Genomic DNA, 27056 nt, shown 5'->3' with positions numbered 1-27056 from the left:
GACAAGATTCCCATAGGTAGTCTTCCATGCAAAATCACTAAAAGATACATAATATCCTACATCATCCAATTGTCTAGCAGAGAGTAGGCTTTTGGTCAAAGCAAAACATGGAGTATATCATGAAAAATAGAAGTGCTACTTAAAGAAAATTACAGTCTAATATTACCAATGCCAATAATATCTAATGCCAAGTCATTTCCTTGTCTCACAGAACTTGTCATACTGTGATAGGAAATAAACCAGTCCCTATGTAGGGTAACATAGAAAGAAGCCCCCAAATCAAGCATCCAATACTAAGAAAAAGTAGATGAGGTATATACCAATTGACTAACATCAAGAGAAGGAGCTATTAAGATGTAGTCATCATCAAACTCAGGCTCCAACGCATTTATCTCCTCAATTTTCACGCTAGACTTACTAGGAATAATTTAGCGATTATAAATTATTTCCAACACTTTGTCTTTGCCTTTCTCTTTGCACTTATCATCATGCATCTTATGACATTGTGGCCAAATATGACCTTGCTTCCCACAATAATGACATGTAGAGAGGCCTTATTACCATGAGACTTATTGTGAGACTACCTGTGTACTATGAGATGACTAAGACCTTTGTGCATCTCTACCATGGTGGTCATTACTGCTCTTACCATCGTGTCTTCCCTTAATAGTTAATGCATGATAAGTAGGGATTACATCCACATTCTTTCTATTTATCTCCTTTGTGGAGTAAGGCACTCTCAACATCTTAGAGTTTCAAACTATCTTGAGGTGGCATATTAGCACACATGATAGTATGAAAAGTGTCCCATAACTCAAGAAGTGTCACAAGCAAGAACAAGGGAGGGAGATGATCCTTGAACTTAATGCCTTTGCGAAGTCAACTAGTTGAAATTAGAATGAAACTCATTCAAATGTATAGATACACTAATCCCTTCCTTCATGCAAAGGTCCATGAGTTATTTCAATCAATACATCTATGAAGTAGGACTTTGCTTGTCATAAAGATTGCATATATTCTTCCATAACTACCAAGCATTATCCTCAAGGGCCCCACATTGAAATAAATCTATTTTGACAATGATAACATAAGAGTAGATTTATGTAGCTCATTCAACTCATCCCAAATATCCTGATTAATGCCTTTGAGCTTTATACTCTTGCTTTTCAAAGGCATAAGCTACTTCTTTTGAACTAGTACCTACCATATTTATGTATTCCAATAGGTAAATTTTGTGGCATCAAGTTTTTCAATATTAAAAATAGTACTATCATTCAAAGAACCAGCCATATTGATAGTATACTAATGTAAAATCCAAGAGAATGGGATGTTGTAAATGACTATAAATCAGCCCACAAAACTTAGCCAAAGTAAGGGAAAAATAGGAGGGAATACCAAAGTATAGGACTATCCACCAACTACAAACATTAGACTACCAAATTATAATGTCTTGAAAATAATATTGAAAATTGTAATTACAGTAATGCTAAAATAAAGAAGTGTTAATCTCAGCATGAAAAAAAAGTAGAAAAGTGAAAATCGCAAGTCAAGAGCTGAAAGAGGCGGCCCAGATGGGAATCAAACACAAAGGAAGAAGCAAGAAGTGAGGATGAAGGATTGAGGAAAGGAAGAAGCTTTCCATCATCTCCTCTCTTCTTCTTCTCTCTTCTCTTCTCTTGTCTTGCGCATGGCTATGGAGGATGGAGCTTGAGGGTGGAGGCTTAAGGTTACTTGAGCTCACATCTAGAATTGTGGAGCTACGAGATTTCTTGAGGGAGGAGGCCACTCGTTCGGGCATCAAGGTAAGCTCACTACACCCCCTGAAGATCGAAGGCCCATCGGCTAGGTGACAGATAACCATTTGTGCTCACTTGAAATGCTTGAAAGAATAAGTGGTCTGTGGGTCTTGGCAGTTGAGCGTGAGCTCTCACTACATTTTGGTTCCATTTCTAGGATCGACGGATTTAAGCTTGAGCTCTTGCATGCCTCAAATTGAGCAACGAAGTAAGAGTTTCATCCTTGAATCGGAGCTTGAGATAGGTAGGAGATTTTGGGATTTTAATCTTCACAACAAGTAAGTATTTCACTTTTTTGATAAGCAGACAAGTAGGAGGATTCATTTCAATATTTTTGTTTTGATTTTTGTTGCATTTAGAGTAGGATAGGAGCAAGAAATCGAACCAAAGAAACCTAGGGTTTTTGCTGTAAAATAGGCCAAAACAGGGAAAAATCGAGGAAAAAATGGGCTTGCAATCCATTGATAAGGCGTAAGCATTAATGAGGCAGCACTTAGGCATTAGGACAAGGGTTTAAGACCCAAGGAAGGGGGTTGGAAAGCTCATTTTTAGTTCTGTAGTACATAGAGAGAGAGTGAGACTTTAAGCTTTTGGCAAATCAATCAGCTTTCCCAGGAGTTTTCCACTTGAATCAGGTATGTAGAGACCTTCATGTGTATCTACCCTTGGATTTTGGAGATCCTTGCTTGTGGGCGTGGCCAAAATCATTGCCACACAAATTGATTTTTTGTTGCCCACTGCCAGTGGAATCGGACATGGTCCACAAGGGTCCAATTCCCAAAATCGAACACTTGGACATCCGATTCCTAGAATTCCGATGATCAGACTCAAAAAAATCAAACACTCCCAAATTTAGACGACCATTCTAGGCCAAGCCCCAAAATCGGCCATTTGGCCCAGTCACATTCAGACGCTTCATTCAAACAGTTGGCTGAGCCAATTCGGCCCAACTACCCTTTATCCCACTCATCCTTCATCATTGTGACTACCATATTCGGTTCGTCTGGCCAATCCAAATGATCGTCCGTTCGGCCCACCTTGCCACATGGCATTTGAACCGCCCTACTTCAAATTTAGCCCTTAGATTCGACCACAATATCATTCTACCCTAGGCCACTCAGACACGCCGAATCTGACACTTAGACCCTACAATTTGAACCAACTAGGTCAAATCTAGAATTTGTCATATTTGACATCTTGGACCCTGGCTAACCTAGACCATAGTTGTACAAACCCCCAAGAGCGATATATACAAACAGAACACCTTTCCAATGCAATAAACAAGAGAGCCAACAAATTGTAGACCTAGAAGCAACACTAGCTAACCTACTAGTTGTCCACCCCACTAAGAGTGCCAAACTGAACCATATATTAAGAATCGCGTGGTGGGGGGACTTGCTTGAGCTGCTGTGCCAAACACACACTATACACACAAGAGGAAGCTCACTCAAGAACACAAGAAGAGAGATGGAGGCCAAAACGTTTTCTTGCTGATTTTTTCTTCTTCTTCCACACACTATACAATGTACACAAAGTATAGATAAGATACAACATAAAGGAAAGTGGCCTACTAAGTCAAACAGTGCATAACCGACTACACTAATCGACTGGCACTATGTCTTTGCCAGCTGTAGGTAGTTGTAACAAACTAAATATAATAAGTGATGAGTCAGTGGGCATGTGAGTATTATAATGACCACCAACGTGCTAAGTGTAGACGTGCAGACCCATCTAGCCAGGCAATCTATCATCAATGTCCGCATGTGTTGAGCTTGCCATCTCAACACTCCCCCTCAAGCTCAACTCTATCTCTGCAACTCCAAGTAAGCTTCGGAACTTTTGAAGCTTCTCTGCACCCAATGCCTTTGTAAAAATGTCAGCTATCTAATCATGTGTGCTGACATATACCAAGTCAATCTCTCCTGCAAGTACCTTCTCTCTCACAAAGTGGTAGTGCATCTCAATGTGTTTTGTCCTAGCATGGAACACTGGATTTCTAGCTAGCTGTATGTTACTCATGTTGTCACAATGAATGACAATTGGACCATCTCCTTGTACATCCAAATCACCTAATAACTTTTGTAGCCATACTACCTCACATGCTGCCATAGCAGCACCTCTATACTCAGCCTTCGTACTCGATAAAGCAACTGTAGGTTGCTTTTTGCTGCTCCATGTAACTGCCGCAATACCAAGGGAAAACATGAATCCACTTGTAGATCTTCTATCTGACATGCTACCAGCCCAATCTGCATCTATGTATCCAAAAACCTGTACGTCCTTACCTACCTCATAAAAAAGTCCATAATATAAAGTGGACTTCACATACCTCAATATATGTCTAACTGCATCCAAATGTGGCTTTCTAGGCATCTGCATAAACTGACTAACAAGGCCAACATCATAGCTCAAGTCTGGCCTTGTGATAGTCATGTAAATCAAACTCCCTACTATCCTCCTGAACATAGTAGGGTCTTCTATCTCATCCCCAACATCAGCACTCAACTTCACATTTTGCTCCAGTGGTACTGAAAGAGGCTTACATGTTGTCATACCATACTTGGATAACATATCCAAGCCATACTGCCTTTGGGACAGCCATATACCATCATCACATCTGATCACCTCAATACCAAGAAAGTATCTTAGCTCACCCAAATCTTTCATCTCAAACTTCTTCTTTAAGAAGTCCTTAACTTCAGCAATCCCATTGTCACTGTCACCTGTAATAATCAAGTCATCCACATAAATGACTATGATGACCAAACCTGGATCTCCCTTTTTCGCATAAAGTGAGTGATCAGCATTAGAAATACAAAATCCAATATTGACAAGATACTCTTCAATCTTGTCAGACCATGCTCTACGTGCTTGCTTGAGCTCGTAGAGCGCCTTCTTTAACCTGCACACATATGTAGGATACTCTAAATCCTCATAACCTGCTGGTTGCTCCATATACACTTCTTCTTGTAATTCACCATGCAAGAAGGCATGCTTCACATCCATTTGCTGCAAAATCCAATCTTTGGCTGCTTCCAAGGCAATCACACACCTAACAGTTGCTATCCTAGCAACTGGACTAAATGTCTCTTCATAATCTATGCCATATGTTTGAGCATAGCCTTTTGCAACTAGTCTAGCCTTATACCTGCTAATGGAGCCATCTGCATTATGCTTGACTTTGTAAAACCACTTACAACCAATAGCTTTCTTACCCTTAGGCAAGGGTACCAAATCCCAAGTCTTGTTGGCTTCTAATGCAGCCATCTCCTCATCCATTGCTGCATCCCAATGAGTATGACCAACAGCATCCTCAAAACAAGTGGGCTCAACATCCTCAACTAGTTTCACCATATAAGCATAATGGTGAGTTGCATAACCTTCAAAACCAAATCTTTTAACATGGTATCTGACCCTGCTAGATCTGCGTACCACCGGATCACTCAATGGAGCCTTTACATTACTATGAGCTCTCTATACACCTGGCGTCCTGATTGAAGGAATGCCAAGCTCATCATCCAAACTCTTCGAACCACTATAATCTCCATCAAATACCAAATGACTGGTAGATGCATCATTACCATCCAGCACTTTCTTCTTTCCTTTTTCCTTCCGTGCAACACTTATAGATCCACCTAAAGATGTGGGGCTATTCCTTAGTCTCCTAGACCAAGGGCTCACTGTAGGTGTAGTACCAGATGATGTTTCTGGTCCACTAAGACTCTGTGATTCTTGTTTATCTTTCTGCACATAGCTATCTTGATCATTACCATCATCCAAAACATCACCAGCATGTGTATACCAACTTCCCATCTCATCAAAGATAACATCCCTTCTCACTCTGAACTCACCTATGATAGGGTTATAACAATGATACCCTTTTTGCTCTAAAGAGTATCCAATAAAAACACATTTTTCTGCCTTTGGATCAAGCTGCTTCCATAGCTCATCTAGCACATGAACGTATGCAACACAGCCAAATACCTTCAAGTGCAATACATTAGGCTTCTTGCCAGTAAAGCATTCTTCAGGAGTCATCCCATGAACTGCAGTTGTGGGAGTTTTGTTCATAATGTAAATAGCAGTATGGACAGCCTCAAACCAAAAATGTTTGGGCATATTCTTTTCAGCCATTAATGCCCGTGCAACTTCTGTAATATGCATGTTTTTTCTTTTTGCAACACCATTTTGCTGTGGGGTATACCTACAAGTAAATTGCCTCTTTATCCCATGAGTCCTCAAGAAGCCACTAAACTCATTAGAAAGATACTCTCCCCCTCCATCTGATCTGAAGCACTTTACTTTTAAGCCTATTTCTATTTCAACAACTACCTTAAAAGATTTGAAGTGCTCAAACACATCACTTTTTTCCTTCATGAAGTATACCCATAACTTCCTTGGACAGTCATCAATAAATGTGACAAAGTATTTGCTGCCACCAAGAGATACATTGTGTGTAGTCCCCAAACATCTGTATGCACTACATCAAGTATCTTTCCACTCATTTCTCTATCATGCGAGAAGGGTTGTCTTGCTTGCTTACCAAACTGGCATGCTTCACAGACTTTATGCAATTCTGCAACTCTAAAAGAAGGCAACCCTGTAACCAATCCTGTGGACTGCATTAATTTTAGCCTTTGCACATTTGCATGTCCAATACGTTTATGCCATATTTCAATATCTGCAACTACTCCTTTTCCTTTAGCATACATAGCACCATCCATTGCAGGAATTCCAACATCTAAAGTGAACATTCGGCCAACTCTACTTCCTTTTGTGACCAACTTGCACTTATCATTAAAGTCTTCTACAAAACAACCTTTTGCATTGAATCGAACATGCAACCCCTACTCTACCATTTGGCCAACAGATACTAGATTCTTTGTAATTGATGGCTCATGTAATACATTTGTTAGACTCTTTGTCTGGCCATCATACAAGGACAAGAGAACCTTTCCAATGTGTGAAATTGGGTGGCATGAATCATCACCCGTCTGCACATAACCTGGGTCTTGTAAGTCATGCATCTCTCCAAACCATTCAACATGACTGGTCATATGATTAGATGCACCTGAATCGACATACCATACATCATCATGTGTCCCCTTTCCTATAACTACATTCATCATATGCTGCATAACAAACAGATGCTCATTTTTATCTTCATTCTGTCGTGGAGACGATGCATAGTTTCCTTGCTGCAATTTACCATTGCGAATATCATTCTTCTTTGCATAGCAATGGGCTGCAATATGGCTTGTTTTGCCACAATAATGGCAAACAATAGCAGAATTTCCAGAACCTCTATTCTGCCATCCACCTCTTCCTCTAGAGCTCCCCCTGCCTCTAAAGTTTCCTCTGCCTCGAGAAACTTGCATTTCACCAAATTATTGATTTAACTTGTTTTGCTGGTTATCGCCAACACGTCCCATACCATGGCCTCTCGAAGAGGATCTACCACGTCCCCTTCCTGAACTCGAGTAAAATGCTTGGACCTGTTCACCATTTTTTTCAGACGAATCACCCTGCATATTGATCTCTTCAGTAATCATGAGAGAGATCAGCTCATCAAAATCTGAAAATGGCTTCTGTACATATACTGAAGTAACAAATGATTTCCATGCCTTCTCATTGTTAATGCCACTCTGAGTGGAAGAAACCAAATCATCATCATCCGGCATTGCATCAATTGTTGCTAAAGCATCTGCAATGCTCCTCACCTTCAACACATACTCATTGACAGACATTTTCCCTTTCTTCAAGGCATTCTACTCTTGCTTGAGTTGAATCTTTCGTGCCTTTGTATTTACTGAAAACATGCTCTCAAAAATTTTCCAAGCTGCATGTGAAGTTTCTGCATTCCTGATATGTCCCAGTATAGTATTATCAATTATTGCAGATAGCCAATACATCACATTTTTGTCTTTCGCATTCCACTCTTTCCATGCTTTTAACTCATCTATAGTTGAAGGGATACCCAACTCTGGCTCCTTTTCTTCACATGAGACAAACTCATAAAGGCCCTTTCCAATGAGAAAGTTCGTCACACGGAACTTCCGTGAAGGGTAGTTGTTCTTGTCGAGCTTCTCAATAATGGGATTTCCACTGTTCTCTGCCATTATCACAAACAAGGATATAACACATCAAGCTAGTCTTCTACAATCTTCCATAACACGTGCACATAATACACCAAAAGCAACATTTTTCATTGATTGCTTAATAGTACATGTAATCTGCAACCTGTTTGCAGATAAACCTTATGTTTGCTTCCTGCAAACACCTCAAAAATTACAGATTCGCAATCTGTAACCTGCGCACCCACTTTCAGTTAATACAGCCGAAATCACAGTGTACCTGAAACTGTTGTCCGCAACCTTGCGGCTCTGAAACAGGGCGTGAAATGGCCTTAGACACCCAAAATAACTACAGGAAAATCCCTAAATAACTCATCTGCAGAATATGTAGTGGTCTGCTCGCACACCAAATCTCACAGTAATCTGAGATTTTTGCTTGACCCTGCTTTCGGTGCCTCCACAGGCACTATCCAAGAGAGAGAGTGGAAGAATGGGAGAGCTTCTTACCCGTTTGCTTGCTTGCTCGAACCTTGGTTCTTCTCCTTCACTTCAGCCTTCAAAATCAGCCTCTCTCACTAACGCGGCTCTGATACCATGTCAAGAATTGCGTGGTGGGGGGACTTGCTTGAGCTGCTGCGCCAAACACACACTATATACACAAGAGGAAGCTCACTCAAAAACACAAGAAGAGAGATGGAGACCAAAACGTTTTCTTGCTAATTTTTTCTTCTTCTTCCACACACTATACAATGTACATAAAATATAGATAAGATACAACATAAAGAAAAGCGGCCTACTAAGTCAAACAGCGCATAACCGACTACACTAATCGATTGGCGCTATGTCTTCGCTAGTTGTAGGTAGGTGTAACAAACTAAATATAATAAGTGATAAGTCAGTGGCCATGTGAGTATCATAATGACCACCAATGTGCTAAGTGTAGACGTGAGGATCCATCTAGCCAGACGATCCATCATCAATGTCCGCACATGTTGAGCTTGCCATCTCAACATCAAAGACCCTCAATTAGACCTTGACTAAGCGAAAGGATGTAGCACAGACCCTAGAGACTAGTGAGAGTGGCTAGTGAGACCGAGCTTAAAGCCCTATGGGGCCAAGAACGTAGACGGGAGTGCTGAAGCTACATTCACCATTCTGCATTACAACCCACATTGTTTTTCGACATTTGAAGTGGATCTAAAGCAAAGCTAAAAGCTTGATTTTACATAGTGCATGGAAAATAGCACACACACACACACACACACACACACACACACACACAGACAAAGTGATGGTTAATTGAGGGCTGTTTGTAAATAACCAGGAATTCACTCAGACTTAAGGAACTGAATGAACCCACTAGTAGGAGAAGAACTCTAAAACTTAGATGGGTGACCGAGAACCCCAAGTGGTAGGACCAAGAGGAAGACACAAAGTAGGAGCTAGATGAATCAAAGGTTTGATATCATTGCAAGAGTGAATCTACCCAATTTAGTTAACCTCATCGACACCATGGTGGAAGAAAGTCCATGGACATGGCAGAGACTAGCATCAACCGCGCGCAATGAAGAGCTCGATCTAGGGTATTTTCCAAATGAAATCCAAAAGATGGTGAGCAAGTACGACTTGCAAACCCGAATGGACCACCACGGTAGGCCATCCGAGGATATCATAGTGGATCTCAAAGAGGAGAGGAGACTAGTGGGAGAAGATTTGCAAGGCATAGTGGCCTACAATCAAAAATAGCAAACTAGAAGCTTACAATAGAACATAGAAATGTGGGAGACTTAGCAAACAGAAATCGATCAAGACCTGACGTGGAGAGAGAGAGAGAGAAGAGCTAGAAGGAAGCCTTATGGTGCTAAGTGAGATTATTATGAAGCGACTATTAGACAACACATCCACACAGAGTAGAGCACAACAGCGCTTATGACCTTGTTGCTCACAAGACTAGGAGTCAACCAAGGCTTGAAGAGCCAATAGAAAATCCCTCTTGTTGCTAGGCAGTTAGATAAGTACCAGTCAAAGATCCGTATAGCTTCGTAGAACAGTTCGAGCAAGTCTATGAGGCCAACGGCCTTATCGATCTCACCCAATGCTCACAGCCTTTGGCCTATGCTTAGTTGATAAGGAAGGACTTGATACACTAACTTAGATGCCGCAAAATGTAACTTCAACCATCTCAAGAACTTCTTCATTAAGAGATTCTCGAAGGCTGGGTACTCAGACAACCTAATCATACGGCTCATGAACATGAAGTAGAGAGAAAAGAAAGATATCAAGGATTATGTGGCCCATGTGAGAAGTCTCTTTATGATAATCGCCACAAATGAACGACGCACAAAAAGAGTGGTGTCCACGATCTTCATCAATGGAATACTAAGTGAGGAACTCTACAAGGCTTTGGCAAGCAACTCAAATTTGCAGCAAGATGCGCTAACTAGGGTCTTTGAAGAGGCCATTCATGTGAATGACCAACTCAAGGAGAGCAGCTCTAGGAGCTCAACCAAGATGTGAGGCTAGCTCTAGAACCTCAAAAAAGGGCAACCACATCCAGTGAACGGTTGGTCCCAAATAGCGAGGGTAAGGGAAAGAGTACTGACTAGAACTAGGAGCTAGCGGAGATGAAGATGGAGATTGCAAGGCTACAAGAAATGGTGAGAAGACCAATGCAATTGAGGTAAGTTCAGTCACAATGACATGCATTGAAGACTCCCATACTCGCAACCTTACAACCAGCCTTACCTAGGGAAAAGACCACCAAATTTCTTCGAGAGGGGTACCCCATTGGCTCTCCCAGCACCTAATGATGCTAAACCAGTCATTGCTAGGATATAGATAAATCCCACAAACATACCTAGGCCACCTGGACCTTTCATAACCCATCCATCAAAGCGACGCTCCAGACCACTATGTGGAGGAGCCGAATGATGACGAGTGCTATGTGAACCCTTATGTCTCATATGACAAAGAGGGAAATCCAATCCTCATGGATTATCGACCAGTACTGGTGATGGTGCTAGGTAGAGATAGAGGCAAAGGCTTAAGGGGACAGACCCAATAACCAATTTCTTGTTGGATTTGTAGTCACCCAAAACACATCTCCTCACACTGCCTCAAATGGGAGCAAGCTAATCGAGAAAACGCTAATCTGAGGTGCCCAGAGTGTGGAATCACTCACTTGTTTGCCAAATGCCTTAAACAAAAGCCACCCTCTAGTGTGGCAAATGAGCCATTAGTACCATTTGGGGTTGTTTGGAGTTGAGATATTTGATAGAGATGACACACCTAACCCATTACACATGATGACTTGGGCATAGACGAAGTAGGCTGGCATATCACTGCTTGGACTTAGAAATCTAGACACAGCCTTGATAGAGAAAAAGAGACGTAGGCAAAGGAAGAAGAGGACGGAGACCAAGGTCATGCTTAAAATGGAGAGTGCTACGACATTGCCCATAGGAAATAAAGTCACCGATGCAAGGGCAGAGACATCTGATCCAACGACTATTGAGAAGGAGAGTGCTAGAGTGGGGGAGTACCCCAACCCAAAAACGCCAGCTTGAATCCATAGCGAAGGTCAAGGAGTGGGTGAAAGAGGCCCAAGAGCACCTTAAGGACGTTGAGGCCATCTTGGAGGACGAGATCGATGATCTCTCAAGCATAAGCACACCAGCTTCATCTCCACGACTAAAGTCGAAAGACACTTCTGCACCACGAGCAGTGCCATTTAGATGGAGTTTAAACACTACAGGCCAGCAAACCAGTCAAGGCTGTTGGCCAAGGGACATAGGACTAGAAGAAGAGAAAGCAACTAGCAATCTTCTTACAATGCTAGTGACCACCCTAGTGACTCTAAGCTTAGGAGATTTGATTAGGCAGTATTTGATGCTATGGTAAGAATTGAAGCAAAGGGTTGAAGGACCAATGGAGCAAGGGGCAACTGACCTACATGATCATGATGCGGTAACTTAAATACCCAGCATGACGCTACACTCAATGTCCAAGTCCTTGCATGTTAATACTTTTTGGGAGGTCATAGAAATGCATGCAGTCCTGCCGGTCCTAGCATTAGGAGATGCTATAGAAAAGGGATCATGGACATGGGGCCAAGAGTTAGTGTGCTTAGCCATGCAATACTCTAGGCTTGGGGTAATCCACCTATCAAGAATGCTAGGTTTAATGTTACGTTGGCCAATGGAATGAAAGTTTGGCCATTCAGAGTGTTGAAGAACTAGCCATTGAAGATCACAAGTGCCCAGTTTTCTGTGAGCTTCATTGTCATGAAGGGAGTGGATTACGACATCCTGTTAGGCCAACCCTTGATGCGCAATGCACAAGTCATAGAAGATTGAGGTAACTGTTTAATCTTCTTAGGTAACCAAACAAAAGTGGTAAGGGTAGAGATGGATACTTGGAAGACTATGCAATCGATTTAGATGCCATCTCAACCATGCTGAAGGGTGATATGCAAGCTAGAAAATCGTATGGGCCTCTCACCAAGTAAACCCCTTGTCCTGAGGATGAGCAAGATTGGATGCATGGGCTAGCCACAATCGATCTTTCATTCTCGGATAATGAGGAGTACGAGAAAGTCGCTAAGGTAATTGATAAGCCTAGTGACACGCCCCTAGTACCAATCTACATGATGGCAAGGAGCTTGCATAGACAACCCAACCTTGTCAAGGTACGAGTGGCCGCCATCATAGAAATTGAAAGATGAGGAATTTGTGGCACCTGCCTACCTATGCATATCATTGACTGCCTAGAAGACACATGTCTTTGACGCACTCATTGACAAGGGAGCTAACTATAACATCCTTACCTATGATCATTGGACCCTCATTGGCCAGATCCCGATTGCAGCCTACCAACACTAAACTTAATACATTTGGAGGACAGTCCTACTCACTGCTAGGAAAGTGCAAAATAGCAGTCTCTATTGAGACTACAAACCTACCTATGATCTTCTATGTGATGCATAACACTAAGACCGTTGGTAAGGAATTGCTGGCGGGACGCGCATTCAAGAAACAAGCACATTGCAATGTCGACTATGACTCATAGTGCATTCATCTTGCCATTGGAAATGTTCGGATAGTAACAGCTTTCACCAAGGGCAGCACAGATCATCAAAGCTTGCAGTGCCATCGATGGAGGAACCTAATGCAACGTCTAAGGAGGGGGTTTGTAACTTGACACATCCTGTGAAGACAACTTGGTTGCAGCCTAAAGGAGACACATCCAAGACCATTGAGCAAGAGCTTAAAAGGGTGCCCAAACAACAACTACAGCCACCTAGAAGCCAGCCCTCACAAACCTTGACCACATAATATCATGTCCTAGGCCTAGAAGGCAAAGCTGGCACTACCGAAGTAGATGAACAATCAAGCCACGATGGGTACCCAAAGACCTATTGCTCGTTCAAGGCTACTACGAAGGCAACAACTAGATTTGGTTGCCCAAATCTAGGAACAATACACGTGCTCCTCAATCCAAGCCCTCCAATCCATCTCCACAAAGTGGTGAGCCAACTAGGGATGAGAAATCCATTGCCTCAAAAAGCACCAAATCCATAGAACCTTATAGAGTCTATCAACCAAAGCCGCAACCAATCAGCCTTAGGCCAACTTAACCGAACACTTCCATTGTCCCAACAACTTCTCCACAAACTGAGAGCGGTACATCAACTGAGCCGCCGCAGGACCAATCTATTGCACAAGTGACTGACAGACTCCCCATTGAACAACCTAGAAGACAGGCAGTTGAGCTATCCTGCAAACCTCAAACCCTCCTATAAGTGTAAATCTATCCTTACGATGGCTGCAAATACGGGGGATGATTCAGTCACCTCCATCAGATTCTTGGACATCCCTTTCACCACACTAGCGAGGAACTATGAACGAGTGGACTTAGGCCTCCTTCTCCTTGATAAGACATCACCAATGGAAGTGCACTCCTTGCCATGCACTTGGGAGGGAGAACTGTGAGTTTGTGTTTGTCAAGATTCCCGAGGTAGCCAAGGAACTTATTGACAATGAGATCTCTCAAGAGCAAGCTTGCACACAATGTCTGATCCCATCATATCGCAAGAGCAAAGTCACTGCAACAATATGCTAAGAGCTAAAAAAGCTGACAAAGCTAGCCGACTCTAACTCCTCTTTCTTGAGGAAATGGTATGCTCTCCGACTTCAATGGGAGCAAGAGGGCTACCAAATCATGACCAACGCTAAGCAACGACGTGCCATCAAAACCTCGGAGTATGACCCCACTTATGTAGCTCCAATCTCCTATAACGTGTTACCACCATTCCTAACCAACCCCTCCTAACCCACCTGTATTTAGATCACATTCTGATTGACGAGGAGTTACACATTGCCAATGGAATAGACTCTGATGACTTCCTCATGGATGTTCTCACCTACATCACTCAAGTAGATATTTGTCCTTTCAACATGGACTGCTATGCTAATCTAGAATACAATCCAAACTTCTATAATTGGCTCATGTGAAAGTAAAACACAACAAGCATGTGTTGAATGCCCTTGACCTCTCAAACCTTAATCCTAGGAAGGATTCTTCTCAATTCCAAAGGGGAGGGGGTAAGGTGAATCAAGCATGTAAACAAACATGTAAATATGTAAGGTGAATGAAACATGCAAGGAAAAAAACATGCAAGGATGAAAATCAACTTGTGATTAAGGAAAAGCATCATAAAATTTTGGAAATGGATAGAAATTCTTAAAGGAGAAAGTTTCTTTCTATACTTAAGCATGTCAATTTCCCATAAGCACATAATCTTTCCACAAGAAATTGTTTTAAGATAACTAATCATGAGCATGGCTTCACGACATGCATCTACAATGTCAGGACATGAGAAAACTAAACAAGCTGTTGTTCTTAGAGGAGGAGCAAGTGAAGTATGGCTTCTCAGTGGAAACAAGGTCCTATAGCCAATTCAAATTCGAGCACATCCTGAATTTGAAAGACATTGTAATGGAAGAGCTAGCCATCAAGCAACTCTTGAAGCAATGTAAGCCGTAGAAGTACGTGGAGAAGGTGGGCCAAGCCATCGACTATGAGAAGTGCATGAAATTACTTCAGACTTTCAATAAGAACCACTGCACCGCCAACATGCAAAAAGGAGAGGAAACCCAACAGGTACAAATTGAATTGCCACCCGAGTTGATGGATAAGGCATTGAACCTAGCCAACAAGGTGGAAAGATGAATGAAGAGAGATGTGTATACCATGCTAGGAATGGACAAAGTGATAGTCCACATTAACCATGGTATCAGCTTGGGTGATATTCCTGATCTAGAAATCCAGTTGCAGGCCAAAATGGTGTATGCATTGTTCTCTAGCCAAAGGAACAACTTGATAATGAGCCGGATCAATGTGCCTATGTTGGAGAGTATTGTCACTAGATCTCTACATGAAGTAAATCTGAATGGGTTCGTGCTATGGAAGACCATTGTGTCTTCAGTAAAGGCATTGGCGACAGGAGGAACACCTACAAGAGGAGAGTCCCTTGCTTCTAAGGCAACAAGAAAGGTATCATCCTCAAAGGCCTTGACCATTGGGTTTGGTGGGGTCTTAACTACTATTGTCAGGGAAGTCTTGGGGAAAGGACAGGGAGGAGTTTATGAAACATCTAATAGGTCTCCTCCCTACTAGGAACGAGAACAATCTAGTGAAAGAATGGTGAGTGATGAGGAAGGAGAGCAGCAAGCACCATCTACTTAGGAAGCGGCCAAGAAATTGAAGAAAAAGACTCCACATAAGAAGGCTGAAGACAAGAGCAAGATGAAAGAAAAAGCAAATCCAACAAAAGCCCAAAGGGAGTCCAAAAGTGCCAAAGAAAGAATAAATAGATCTAATTTTTATGTATCAAGCGTTTTAAATAAAGATTCTTATAAAAATTTTAACCCTAGGCGTGTCCTACCCTTGGTGTGCCTTGAGTTTATGTGGGGGAATAGGAAGTGGGGCTAGGGGGTTAGGGATGGAGCCATTTGAGTAAGGACATTGGGCATACCTAACTTAAGGACCCCTAGGTTTCTACCTCAATTCACCTATGGTTAGACTTATCTCCCTTGAATCACTTGCACAAATGTTTCCATTCTTTTCCACTCTCACAGCTACGACAACAATACAAGCACGTAGAGTGTGGAGCTAATCCATGTGGGTGGTGAAGGTGGGAGTAGTAACCATGGCACAAAGAAAGAGAGAATGAAGGAGAGAACATGTATAGAGAAGTAGAGAATGAAAGTGAAAATGAGTTTGGAGAGAAGGAAGGAAGAAGATGACATTGCGCTAGCAATGCATATGTTAATAGAACAATAGTGTAGACAGGACGAGAACTGGGTGCCATGAGCCCACCACGAGATGAAGGCCCAAGCTCAAGTGCCCAAGTTCCAGAGATCACGCCGCCTCTGGTGAAAGAAGGCAAGGGCAAGGGCCTAATGGATCCCATCCCTACACTCCTAGTGCCCACCACCACCCCTACAACCACAACCACCCAAGGCTCCATGCCTAAAATCGATGCTAGTAACGTCTTGGACTGAGTGCAATTCTTGGTGAATAAGGAAATGGCCCAAGGGGTAGGTGAAGGAACTCCCGAGGCAGGAACTAAGAGACCGGTAGTAACAACAGATGCCAGGTTGAGATAGGACCCTGAGAGGTATAGGAGGGTGGAGACCTCCATTCCCACAAAAATGATGCCACCTGCAAACTATGATGAGTATGTCCAAGAGCTTCTCTCACAGTAAAAGAAAGTAAAGGAGGGTAAGAAGGTAGCAACAGCGAACTGAGTTGGAAGCCCAAAAGGAGTCTATGGTGGCATTCCAATTAGAGAAGACCTGCCAAATAGCTATGTGCCAAAAAGAATACATGAGCTGAAGGTAAAGCTCGGAGCTAAGGAGGACAAAGAAGGAAAGTGGAAGCAAGGTTGGCTAAGGAGAAATAGAACCTCATGAGGAGGCAGCAACGTATCGATGAGCTAGCAAAGTTGTATGAAGAGTTGCAAGAAGAAATGATAAATGTCCAAGATGCCACATAGAGATGCTAGAAGTAGCACAAGATAAAAGGCACACAAGTATCAAAAGAAGATAGAAAATTTGAAGAGAGAGATTGAAGATCAAGAGCAAAGACTGATGGCCTTGGATCAAAGGTAAGGGGAGAGTCTTGAAGAAATGAAAAGAAGGGCAGAGGATTGGGCTAATCATAATCAAAGAAGAGTCAAGGATTTGGCACGCTGTCTGGCCCATGCAGAAGGAAATAAAGTGTTAGCAAACAGTAAGGCAAAGGCCTCTCAAGTGAGCCTAGAGACCCAACAACGTGCCTTCCTTAACACAATCCTAGATATCACTCAAATAGAAGAAGGGGAGGCCATAGAACCATTGACTAGGAAGATGGGTATTGCTCGCAGGGCTCTGAGAGCAGGATTGCACGTGCCAGCGCAACCAGTGGGTGTCAGCCTCAACCTTGAAGAATAGAGGAGTCATCTACTAGGGGTAGGCTTAACCCCACAAGAAGTGGATGCCCTAGGGTTTGTTGAGGAAGTACAACAAGAGAAAAGAAAAGACGAAGAGGTAGGAACAAGTTTTGAGATGGGACCTCAAGAGGAAGAACTCGTCCCATTACCCCCTTCCCCTCAACTAGCAAGTGGACACCTCTGTAGAAAGGAAAGCTGCATCAACTAAGGAGTATGATAAGAGCAAGGTGATGATATCAAGGGATGGAGAGAGATGGTAGAGGTAGTCGAGTTGCTGTAGGTAAATGACGTGAAGAGAATGGCAACATAATTCAGATGGGGTAGGAGATCTCTACAATGTCGAGTGTGATCCAACACGAACAATCTTCACAATCCCTGACTCATGTCTTCTACTCTCTCTGTCTCACTAACTCCTCCTCTTCCTTCCTCTCACTCTATCTCACCCTCTCTTTTTCTCTCTCTCTCTCTCTCTCTCTCTCTCTCTCTCTCTCGCTCTCTCTCTCGCTCTCTCTCTCTCTCTCTCTCTCTCTCTCTCTCTCTCTCTCTCTCTCTCTCTCTCTCTCTCTCTCTCTCTCTCTCTCTCTCTCTCTCTCTCTCAAACTAGCAATGAATGATACTGACCCCCTTATACACCTCACTCAAGGGTTTATATAGCCCCTATAGCTTGCATTATTTCTCAGCATGCTTTGCTCAATTGCATAAAAGCTTTTTTGCTACCAGGATAAATGAAGATGATCATGTTGCAATCTTTTCTATCAAAGGTAATCATGATGTCAACTCTGATCAAAACAGCCAAGTGATGGACTATTGGCATACTTTGAGGATGAGCGTGATGATGACGAATGATGATGATAGAGATGATGAAGAGATTCATGTGAAGAAGTAGCGAACCCTTTTTTTCATTGCATTTTAAAACATTAAAACGTTACATCTTTTCATACCCTTATGCCAATGCAAGCAAGAAAATCAAATAGCTCAAGAGGTGTAGTAGACTCACCTACTTACCATCATACTATAATATGGATGTCATCAAAGGTTGAATGGTGACATGATGCTTCTTCCTATTTTGGAAGCCCTTAAGAGATTCGAGACTTGATAGAGAGGCAGGACTAGGGCAAGAAATCCATTAGAACATGAGATTAGGTCATATGGTCAAATCCTCATTTTGACATAACTAAACTAGATATTGATTTAAGTCCATTAAAATATGAGTTTGGCCATATGGTCAAATCATATTCTTGTCATAATAAAAGCACATATAGAATTCTAAATATTTAGAACCTAAGGTTTGGTCATAGGGTCAAATGCTCTTCTTGCCACATCAAAATTCCAACCAATTTGAATCCCTTACAACATGACATTTGGCTAAATGGTCAAATCCTAAAAAACCTTATCAAATCAAAATCTGTACTTCCTTGATCCACTTCCTTCACTCCTTCATGTCCATCCAATCCAAAATGGCTCCACTGATGAGAGGAAAGTTAGATAAGAATAATAATAAAAATAAAGAGGTATAGAGAATCTCTCTCTCTCTCTCTCTCTCTCTCTCTCTCTCTCTCTCTCAGCTATGGAAGACAAAGGGGAAGAATTTTTAAAATAGCAAGAAGAGAAAATAGGCTTTGCTCTCCAAGCCCTTCACTCAACCTCTCACTATCTCTCTCCTCTCCTCACTTTCAAGCAATAGTGCATGTGCATACACAAGAAGCAAGAGTAGAAAATAGGCTTTGCTCTCCAAGTCCCTCACTCAACCTCTCACTCTCAATGGCTCTCTCCTCTCCTCACTTTCAAACAATAGTGCATGAGGATAGACAAGAAGCAAGAAGAGTGCAAGCTCTCAAGGTTTTACACACAAGAATCAACTCTCTATTTGATTTTAATGTTCCCACTTAAATTGGGTATCCTCTACCCTTTTCCACTTATGCTATAATCATTCGTTTTCTTTTTATTAGTGCACTTTGAAGTTTGTGGATATAGGTTAGAAAAAAATGAATAGAGATTGCTTGCAAGCTTCTCATCCTTTATGCATATTCTAAATGTAACTCACAAGTAATATCACACATGATGGATCCTAGCCCTCACTAATGTTTTGCAAACATATAATGTTCTCTCATCTGTAAGTAGTAGATAGGGTTAATTTACAAGTTCACTTTACAAGTGAGCAGTGCCTAAATTGATACAATGAAATCTGGAAAATAAATCTATTTCCAAAAATAATTTTCCACACTTTGAATTTGTCATTCATTTCCTCTTGAGGTTAACACCCCCCCCCCCCCCCCCCCCGACAAGTGTGCCCTTGGCACTCATCCTTGAAGGTAGCATGTTGTAGTATGCCCAATGGTTGACGTTACTAAGGAAGGTGGAGAATTGTTCTAGGTACTCTTGTAGGTGGTGGTTAAAATTATGGCTAGTAGCAAGGCTTGCAAAGGACTGTGTCGTTGATGGTGGTACACTTGTTAACTAATGGTCTTTCCTTGTTGGATGAAGCTTGAAGGGTCAGGGAGGATGAATTGAGGGATGAAAAAGGTGGAAGGTTTATTGTAGTAGAGTTGATGACTCAGGATTCTTCAACTGACTTCTAGACCTATGATTAAAACCTCATGAATATTCACTTCCTATGGGAATTCTAGTATTTTTTCCTCATGCATGACATCTTTTTTGTGGGATTGAGAGATGGTCAAACTCCATGCTTCTATATATAGGTTATGGTGGAAATAATATGTGAGTATGCATGGTTACATAGGCATGTCAAAAGACAGCACGTGAGATTCTCCTTGGTGGGAGTAGCCAATAAAGCAAGGAAACTCCATTGGTTGAGCAAAGGAAAAATTTTTGGAGCTAAGAAAAAGTATCCATGAAGGAGATCATGGGGAGACGAAAGAAGTTGGGTGGATGAATTTTTATCCTAGTGCAACAACATGTCTTGAAGGGTATGGTCTCCACTGGACTGATCACAAATGCAATTGGTAGTTGATATAGGAGGTGTCTCTCTTTTTAAAATGCCTTCTCCACCTTGCTTTGAATGGGTTATAGGTTTGATTATTTGGCACTAGGTTGTATGTGTTATAAGGGAGAATACTGTGACTCAATGAGACAAGTCTAACCATAGGTACATTGAGATTCCCTAGGTATATCTTGTCCTTGATGTGCCCTGAGTGTATGTGTAGGAAATTAAAAAGAGATGCTCGGGGGAACCAATAGCGGCCACTAGATGGCGGTAACTTGAGAACCCCTAGGTGTTAGTGTTGCCATGAATACATATTTTTTTCTTTTTCTCTTGCTCTTTTCTCTCTCTTTTTTTATAAGTAAATAAGAAAAGTGTCATATAATTAAGACTTTTAGTCTTATATGTATTGAAAGGGAAGCATAAGAGAATGTAAAGGCTAATTAAAGATAGTAAACTCAACTCTCAATATTGCTTCATGCAATGAAGTGCATACAAGAAATATTGAGACCAAGACAATTAAAGTAAAATTATTGATATTGATGTAGGTGTTCTTGAAGGAGAATCACGTGTATCGATGAAGACTTAAGTTCTTGATGAAGCGCATTGCATCTCCTTTTTACGAAGTCAATTATCATTAAGGTAGGATTCTAGTTATGTCTTGCTTGGAGAGATTAGGGTGTCAATATTCATGATGTTTTGTATTTCTTTTGGAATTGTTGAGGCTATAGAGTGGCCTTTACCTCCTAGCATTTCCACATCTTGAGACCCTCAAAAACCAACTGTTCTTCTCCTGTATTCACTTCATAAGTCCTTGAGAGCAATATACAATTGATTCTACCTTCAAAAATTGAAAAATTTTTACTATAATCTTTTTACTAGTCCAATCTATGTAGCTTCCACTTTTGATTTTAGCAATTGAAGCTCAATTGGTATAGCATTCATCTTAAATGTGCTTTGTCCTTCTACTTTCCATTCCAGTTCTTGTACCTCCTCTAGACTCTTGAATGTGCTATGTTCTTCTACATTACATTCAATTTTTCCCTTTTTTGTTACATCATTAGAGTCTTATACCTGGGCTAACTTGAGAATTTTGGTCGTAGTCAAGGCCTAGGATGGCATTTGAGTACTAGTCTAGGTTAAAAATTAATAGCTACAAGTTCTATGGGTTTAGCAATGTTAGTAGTCAAGAATGACTGCTTACTCGAATCCTTGGATTGATTGGTGGTGGTGGATGTTCCCTTAGAAGTTTTGGTTGTGGAAGTGATCTCATCTTCTATTTTTGGACCTTGATGTTTCCATTGCTTTCCCTTTAGGATCCAATTTCTTAGTTTGAGAAACAACACAAAAATGTTGTTGTTGCATCTTCACTTTCTATTTTGGCAACATGGGTTTCTTAGATTCAAGTATTATTGGATGTTTAGATAGACTCGCAATTGCCTTAGGCTATTGCTTATCTATGTGGATGGTTCTATCATTTTCTCTTTTATATCTACCCTTTGGATTTGAAGAGCATCAAGGGTATATGGATGGTTCATTTCCTACTTACAAGCTGAAGGTTTCTTAAATGCTTTTGGTTTCTCTTGTTGCAGATTGACAACTACAATAGTTTCTTGCACTTTGGTAGTTGTAGGAATTGGTATCTTTGTCTAATAGACAAGAGTTGCTTTTTAGCTTTTGGATCTATTGGGCATTACATTTGGTTGTCAGTTACATTCTCTTTGAATGCTTTCAGGCTTATGCTTTACGGGTCTAAGATAGCTTGGGATCTATACTTTGGATGTATCCTACTGGGATTTGGCATGTCTGATGCTATGTATTTGATGTATTAGAGCGTCGCTTGCTCTCTTTGCATCTGACTTTACTTCTAATGGGAGCCTCTTGGTATATTCGGATGTACACAGAGTCTTGTTTACACTTGAGCTTGAGCTTGTGGGACAATTACATGCATTTGCTCTCTTGAGAGCTTTATGTCTGCAATTAGTCTGTAGTGGGCTGATTTGATACACTTATTGGGACAGGCACCTCTCTCTGTCATAGGTTTGTTAGTTTTGTATGCATCTTGGATGGTTATGTATTGAGATTCTTGCTCTATCAATTGTGCTTGTGCTTTGTCTCTTCTCTTACCCCGAGACCCATTACATGCATGACTTCTAGACCTATGAGATATCTCTTGCCTGACAGGTGATTGGTCTGACAATTCTTGGTACCTTCTTGCCCCTTGACACTCACTATTGGATGTATCTTGCTACCTGGAAGTTGTAGTGACATATGTATCAATGATTGCTTCATTTCGGGACAGTTTTACATACTGCTGTCATTTATTACATCAAGCTGATGTCATAGGATATTGAGTTCACATACAACTTGCACCCGTTGTTTCTGCTTGCTTGGCACCTTGCTTGAATCATGGGATGGTAACCCTCAAAGGAACGAAGGTGGAAAATCCGGAAAAGCTAAAGCAGAAGAAAAAGACAAAGGCCAAGGAAAAGAGAAACAGAAGACAAAGACGCACAAGGAGAAGAGTCTTAAATAAGGGAGAAAGGCACACAAGGAAAAGCGCAATTCAAAACTTTTGTAAAAGAGCGCAAGTGTATCATGGTTTAATTCAAGGAGCGTTAGGCTCTCACCTATGCAATTTGTAAATGTAGATGGGTGGTGGAAAGGAAGCTAGGAAGATAGAAGGACAATGGGAAAAAGGGCCAAGGCTACAGTCGGCCATGTAAAAAGGGGAAAAGGGGATGACCGCCCAAAAGGGATTTAGGGTTTTGTATATAAAGTTGAAAAGTGAATGAGAAGCTCATTCTTGTGTGTGGCCAAAAGTAGCTCTCATCTTCTTCTTCTTGTTCTTGCTTGCTTGAGCTTGTGCTTGAGAAAGGGAGTGTGAGAGTGTGAGGGAGTGAGTGTGTGAGGGTGAGGGACCGAGGAGGAGAAGCTCTCCATCTTCTCCTCTCTTCTTCTCTTCTCTTCTCTTCTCTTGTCTTGCTCACGGCAATGGAGCTTGGAGCGTGGAGCTTGAGAATGGAGCTTGCTTGAAGCTTGCACTTGGATCGTGGAGCTACCGGAGTGCGCGGGAGAGGAGGTAACTCAAATGGCATCAAGGTAGGCTCACTACACCCGTGGATATGGATGGCATGTCGGTTATGTGAGAGGTAGCCATTAGTGCTCGGCTTGGAATGCTTGAAACAATAAGCGGTCCGTGGGTCTTGGCGGTTGAGTAAAAGCTCCCACATTTTGGTTCCGTTGCCGGGACTAATGGATTCAAGCCTTGAGTGCCTGCGCACTTCGAATCGAGCATTGGAGTAGGGTTTTCCCTGAACCGGTGCTTGAGGTAGATAGGTAGGAAGCGAGGGGGTTGAAGAGGGTATTCGATCTCCTTGGCAAGTAGGTTTTTTGCTTTCTGAGATTTATGTTGTGGAATGGAGTAGTATAGGTGTTTATTTTGTGATTTGGATGCATTTAGGATATGAGAAAAACAAAGAAAAAAAACAAGTAAACAGTAGGGTTTCTGTTGCTGTATAACAGGCTAAAACAGGGAAACAGGGGACCAGATTCAAGTTTCTGGGTGAGACATGGACAGGGAACTAGCTGTAAGGTTCTACAGTGCTGGGAAGGGACCTTAAGAGGCCTGGGAGGCCTGGACAGACCTCATTTCCTTGGTTGGCTTTGTGAGAGAGAGAGAGAGAGAGAGCTTCTGGTGCACAGGACGAGGAAGCGCTACCCCGATTTCTAGGTGCCAGCGATTCGTGCTATCCCAGGTGAGTCTGGTATTTTCCAATGGTGCCCTAATCAGATCTAGGAAGTCTGTGGTGATTGCGTACAGCAGACAGTAAGGAGGGGTCAAACATGCGGGAATCACGCCCGTCGTCGATGCAGTCGGACCAACTCGCAATGGTCCGATTCCCAGAATCGGACCGCCCGAGTTGTGGAGTCGGACCGTCCGACTGAGAGTGAGTTGGACCAGTCTGGTCCGATTCCTAGAATCGAACTAGCCCGATCGGATGTGCCACATGGCACTCGGACCACTCAGATTCGGACCAACCCGTCCGACTCGGACACTCGGACCAACCCGTCCGATTTTGAGAATCGGACACTCGGACCAACCTGTTCGACTCGGACACTCGGACCACCCAGAATCGGACCCCGCCAAAATCGGACTATCCAGAATCGGACCACCTTGTCCGATCCGATTCCCAGAATCGGACGTGAGCAAAATCGAACCACTGGGCCAATTGGACCAACCCAAAATCGGACGTCCAATTTTGATAATCGGACTCTTGAAAATTGGACATCTGAGAATCGGACAAAAAGTGTCAAAATCGAAGAGGTATCTAGAACACAAATTTTGACACATCTAAACCCCGAGATTGACCCCAAAGGCCACATAGAGCTAAAGGCACGTCACAGATCCATCACTGGGCTAAAATTTAGAGCACGTAGTTCAAAATTTGGCTATAAACGGTCCTCCAAATTGTGTATGGATTTTACCATAACGGCCCTGCAGACCAGGGGGGACTGCCCCCTCCCCCCCCCCCCATAGAGGGGGCTCTGCCCCCTCCGCACCTTCCCCAAGTAGGTTGGAGAGAAAACACGCGCTGTGACAGGTCCTCCAAATTAGACCCTAGCGTAGCAATGGCTCTACATGAGCATGGAGTCTCACTTGCAATAGAGCAACCAAAAGCCCGTACCCGAATAGAGACAAACAGAGACCCTAGAACATCAATGGGCCAATCTAGCCATCAAGGGCAAAAAGGCCATATCACGAGAACACAAAGACATTGTGCTCATACCATGTCTAGTCAGAGCAAAATGCAACATCAGCAAGCTACAAATGCCAAGATGACTAGACATGACACTCTTGACGAGAGATGTACCTTGAATAGCACTGCACTGACGATCCAAGACAGCAGTGGAGAATCCACATCTGGTTGTGCAGTCGAGAACTCAAGGGCATCTGTCAGAAGGCTTAAATTTACAAGCCAGGACCCGGAAGATGAAGACATAGTACCACCTGCTTATCTTAGGGTCAAACTCACCGCAGAAAGAGAGCATAGTGTTGATGCTCTCATTGATGAAGGAGCAGATTTCAATATCTTGACTTACGAAGCATGGACTCTACTAGGTCAACCAGAGCTCAAACCGACTGATGCAACTCTTAACCCTTACGGGGAACACCCACAAGCACTTCTAGGGAAGTGCAGAATCCTTGTAACTATTGAAACAGAAAGCTTGCCAGTCCTGTTCTATGTTCCTCCAAATAGCGAGAATTGTGGAAAGGAAATCCTCCTAGAAAGGCCCTTCAAAAAGGCAACAAAGTGTGAAGCTGACTATATAGCACAGAGGATACACCTAACACTACCAGGTGTGAGGATAATCACAATGTTTAGTAAGGGTGACCTCACCAAAACTCGAAGGAAGGGAAAGGAGCATTCTGACATACCAAGCAAGCCTAGTAATGAGAGCAAGGAGTTGTTGAAAGAGTTGATACAAGCGCAAGTTGAACGGAGAGAACCAGTGAGTGAGACCGTACTTGAGACAAAAAGGTTAGCAGACAAGGCCAAGGATAGGGTTTGGACTCAAAAATATCGTAGAAGACCACGAAAGAAGCCCAAGCCTTATAGGCGAAGGCATCGATGGAGAGCTAGCACAACGCCACGATGGATATCCAAGGCGTTGCTTCGTGCTCAAGGGTATTATGCAGGCAATCATTGGATTTGGGTACCCAAACTCCCTGCTAAGCCACCTCTATCAGAAGCCCAAATTATGTCCAAAGCAAAGAGACATAGGAGGAAAACTAAACGAAAGGCCAAGTTTCGAACCAAAAATATTGGAGTGATCGAGCCCCTCACTACTGAAATCAAGAAACCAAACATGGCCTATCAAAAAGTAGATCCTCAACCTAGTGTGCTTGACAAGTGAACATCAGATGTAGCCATTGAGCATGCACAAAAATCATTAGTGCCCAAGGAGCCTTTGATTTCCCAAGGGGAGAGCAAGCATCATAGGCACAACATTGCTCAAGGCAAGGCTGATCGCTCAACAAAGCAAATGGCACAATCGTCTAATAGCCTCGAGCAAATCATTCAGCCAATGCCAAGTCCACCTAAGAGGCCCAGATCTCCTACATCCTCGTTTTCCAAAAGGACACAGGAAGCACAACAGCGGTTGTCAAGGGAAACGGCTCAATTCCAATCTCTATCTCCATCTAAGTCTCCAAATGTCCAAGAGGTGGGACATGACGCCATCTGTAGCTCTCGACCCAAGGATATGCATGAGCAACCTAATGTGACTAAATCAACTCATGCTCGATCTACACAGATGAGTGCTCAAAGGCCAACAAAAGACACAACCACTTCTGATCGTCCTAGGGACGTGACACCGCAATCCACCAAGGGTAGCCAGCCCACTAAACTAGCTGCTACTACTTCCAATCAGGGACCACAGCAGTCACAGCCCTTGGCTGTGACAATGCCCCTTGTGGAACATGTCCTTAGTAGTTTACCTGTGGAGAAGGTGTCACAACCAAATCCCTCGACAACTCCAGCACTTTCAAAGTACCTAAAGCCTAGGTTTGAGGAGAAACCTCTCAAAGCTGTGGTCAGGGAGGTCACGCATCGAACCACTCAACCTGGCAAGGCTATTCAGCAGGCCATGACTATGTCCCATAAGGACACACTAGAGAGAGAGAATGCTGAGGCCCAACCAAGCACGTCAACGGTTGACCTAGTCCAAGGTCCTGAGTCATTGAGAGA

This window comes from Lygodium microphyllum, chromosome 6 (assembly GCF_053477565.2).
Source record: "Lygodium microphyllum isolate KBCC chromosome 6, Lygodium_microphyllum_v1.1.10, whole genome shotgun sequence".
Classification (NCBI taxonomy): domain Eukaryota; kingdom Viridiplantae; phylum Streptophyta; class Polypodiopsida; order Schizaeales; family Lygodiaceae; genus Lygodium; species Lygodium microphyllum.
Note: the sequence above shows the minus strand (reverse complement) of the source record.